Below are 3875 nucleotides of genomic sequence, written 5' to 3' on the forward strand. Positions count from 1 at the left end.
TGATATATCGATGAAAAAAAAAGCTATCTTGAATCTGAAAAATGGATTTCAGAGGGCAAGGGTGCTCCTTTGTGATGCTTTCGTCCGTTTTTGAAAAAAAAAATTATTCAAGATGCTATGTAACCTCAAATATAGCAAAAAACTGTGTTTTTTGCACCTTTAGGTTACAATATCTCGAAAACTGAGGGTGATGGAATTTTTCTGAGGTCGGATTCGGATTCAGCGCAGCAAAAACCTTCGGGTATACTAGGTCTGGTCTCTGGTTCCGGACCTTTGTCAAATTTTGTCGGCCTGTGTAATTCTACTATCACAAAACCTCGAATATCTCCTAAACTATAAAAAGGGGCCCTTTTCTTGCGGAATGTTATGATTTATATTCTGAAATAACGTCAGGTGCTTCCAAACTTCCTATTTCCACATTTTTCACTTTTTTTTTAAAATTCCTATTTTTCACCATTTTTTCAAGAATATTTCCCTCTTTCTCGTTTTTTCACTTAAATGAGAACTGAATTAATTGAAGGGAATAAGAAAATACAATTTTTTTTTGCTTGAAAATTGAAAAGTCTGCTATTATCAGGGCTGAACCGAGAATTTTACAAAAATCTTAGAATAAAAATGTTATTGAACTTTGATTTTCAACCGTTTTTTAAAATAATTAGTTGAATTTTGATCTTTTTCAATTATATCAGTCAGTTTAGAATGCGTCATAAAAATTAAGAAACGTTTAAAATCGAAGAAAATTGATCAAAATAATTTTTAGTTGATCAAATGCGACTATAAATTATTTAATTATTTTTAAATTAAATTGTGCTTTAAGATTTAAAAAGTGAAACAAATGTAAAGGCCCGATTGAAACTTTATAAACTATTAAAAATTTTTAACTAATTTCAAAATAATACATCTCTAATCAAAGGCTTTTATTAAATTTCAAATTTTATTTCAGTCTAAAATATTCGATTTTTAAACGATTCAATTTATTTATTTATTTAAATTTAGTAATTATAAATTAAATATTCAAAACTAAACAAAAAAACTTTGAACGTTACAATTTTAAGTTTTTCATTTAAAAAAAATTAATTTGTAAGTCTCGTTGTTGAATTTGGATGTATAAATAACAATTGAACATCTATTCTTCTTTAACAAAATTCGAGTAAGTTGAACAAATATTTATTAATTTTGAAAAAATTCAAACGTAATTCGGCTATTCTTACCAAAAAATTGGTTCAAATATTCCACAGCCTAATTTTAAACCAAATATAGTTTTTGGCAAATTAATGTAAATAAAATTTGGAAGCTTTTGAGAATTTTTAAAGACTTAAAAAGAACGAAAAACATTTCCTAGAAAAATTGAAAAGGATTTTTTAATTTGGAAAATTAATTGGAAGAGAATATTGTAAAATATTTTGAAAAATTTACAAAAATTATTAAAAATGAATGTGGACGATTTTAAGGAAATTTCTTCAATTTGGCAGAATTAAAAAAAAATTTTGTAGAAAGTTTTTTGGCTAAAATTCGAATCATTTAAAAGATGTTTAGAAGTTCTGAAAAAATTTCAAAAATAATTTTAAATTTGATAAAATAAAAAGAAAATTTGAAATTTGAAAAAATGTAAATGTTTCATGATTTTGAAATATAATTTTGCATAATTTTCAAGATTTGTAAACTATTTAAAATAAGAACAACTTTTAATTTAAGTAGTTGTCACTTTTATAACAAAATGTAATCGTTCCATTTTTAATGTTTCTAGTTTAAAATGGGTTAAAATTATATAATTTTGAAAATGTTTAAATCGATTCTTCCACTTTGAGTTCTTTAATTTGCAGCACAGCGCTTATTACTTCAAATGAAATCATTTTTGGCTTTAGAGTTACACTTCATAAATTTCATTGACAGTCAAAAATGTTTGCGAAAAAACGGTAAATGACCGGTAATTTTTTTCTTTCATTAAAATGACCACCCTGATTATGTTTTTGGTTCAGAATTCGTCTCTTTTGGTTGAAAAATGCAACCGTTTTGTTCAAAATTCATCTTTTCAGATAAAAAATTGATCCTTTTGGATTGAAAATTCATCCTTTTCTAAAAAATGCATATTTTTTGGTTGAAAGTAATTTGGAGTGAAAATTAATTTTTTTCGAGAAAAGATGTCTTTTCGTTGAAAGTGCATAGTAATTTGTAACTGAAAAGTATATAATTATATTTGTTATTCAGAAATAATATTTTTTGGTTAAAAACTTTGCTATTTCGTTCAAAATTTAATTACTCTTTTGAAAATTTTAATATTTTGTTAAAAAGTGATCCGAATAAATGTTCCTTTTGAATTAAAAATTTATCTTTTGGTAGAAATATCGCCTTTTTTTGGTTTAAAAATTTAACATTACAGCAGTTAAAATTTCAACTATTTGGTTAAAAATTGAATTATTTTGTTGAAAATTCAACTATTTTGTTAATGTCATATTTTTGGTCTTTTTTGGTCCTTTTGGTCTTTTTTGGATCGAAAAAATGGTTCATTTGAATTGAAAATGCATCTTTTGGTAGAAATATCATCTTTTTGGTTCAAAGTTTATCCCTTTCACTTGAAAAGTCTAGAATTATATTTTTGGTTCAGAATTCATCTCATTTGGTCCAAAATTGTACTACTTTTTGAAAATTTAAATAATTATTAAACTGTTTCGTTAACGAACCATCATTTTTGGTCGAAAATTCGATATGTTTTTTTTGGAAATTTATCTTTTGGATTGAAAAATCAACTATTATATTAGAAATTTAATGTTTTTTGCTGTTATTAAAAATTCAAATGGGTTAAGGCTCAGACGAATTATCACCTGTTGAAAATGTAACTAATTTTGTGAAATTTCTGGTTTTGGATTTCAAATAAAAATCTTTTTTAATTGAAAATTCAACTTTTTTGTTGAAAATTATTTTCTTTTGATTGAAAATTCCACCATTTGGTATAAAAATTAACTTCTTTGTTGAAAATTAATATTTTCAAATTCAAAATTTAATTGTTTTGTAGAAAATTCGTATTTTGCCTTATAAATTCATCTCTTTTGGTAATAATTTCGTAATTTTTGTAGGAAATGCAACTATTTGGTTAAAATATTATCAATTATTAGGAAATTAACTTTTTTTCTAAATTTTTTTTGCTAGAAAATTCTTTTTTTTTTAATAGATGTAACAAAATTCAAATAGTTCTTTTAAAATGTATGTATTTTGTTAAAAATCGTCTTTTTGGGTAGAAAATTGATCTGCTTTTGTTGAAACTTTATATTTTGTGTAGAAAATTTAACTATTTTATTTAAAACTCAGCTTTTGGTAGAAAATTAATCTTCTTGATTATAAATACATCTTCGTAGGTATAGAACGCATCTATTTGGTTAAAAATTCATCTATTGAGTTGAAAATCTAATAATTTTTTTGAAAGTTCATTTATTTATTTAAAAAGTCCTTTTTTTGTCTAAAATTTAGCTTTTCGGTAAAAAAATGTCACTGTTCTGTTCAAAAATTAATTATTTTGTTGAAAATTCAACTATTTTCTCAAATTTATCTTTTTTGGTCGAAAAGTCGACTGTTTTGTTAAAAATTCATTATTTCGGGTTTAAAAGTCAACTGTTTTATAAAATATTCCACTTTTTAGCTTGAATATTCAGCTATTTTGTTGAAAATGTAATTGGTTTTTTGAAAATTTGTTTATTCAATTAAAACGCTCTTTTTTAGTAAAAAAAATTGAACTATTCGGTTAAAAATGTCACTGTTCTTTTAAAAAATTAATTATGTTGTTGAAAATTCAACTATTTTCTCAAATTTATCTTTTTTGGTCGAAAAGTCGACTGTTTTGTTAAAAATTCATTATTTCGGGTTTAAAAGTCAACTGTTTT

The 3875-nt window shown here is 23.9% G+C and overlaps 1 protein-coding gene across 6 annotated transcripts in view; it reads left to right on the top strand.

The window, feature by feature from the left end:
• The window catches only part of LOC117176029 (HEAT repeat-containing protein 5B), a 119120-nt gene that overhangs the window by 72606 nt on the left and 42639 nt on the right, over positions 1-3875 (top strand). The gene's annotated exons all lie outside the window — the stretch shown is intronic.

This window comes from Belonocnema kinseyi, chromosome 7, assembly GCF_010883055.1.
Source record: "Belonocnema kinseyi isolate 2016_QV_RU_SX_M_011 chromosome 7, B_treatae_v1, whole genome shotgun sequence".
Classification (NCBI taxonomy): domain Eukaryota; kingdom Metazoa; phylum Arthropoda; class Insecta; order Hymenoptera; family Cynipidae; genus Belonocnema; species Belonocnema kinseyi.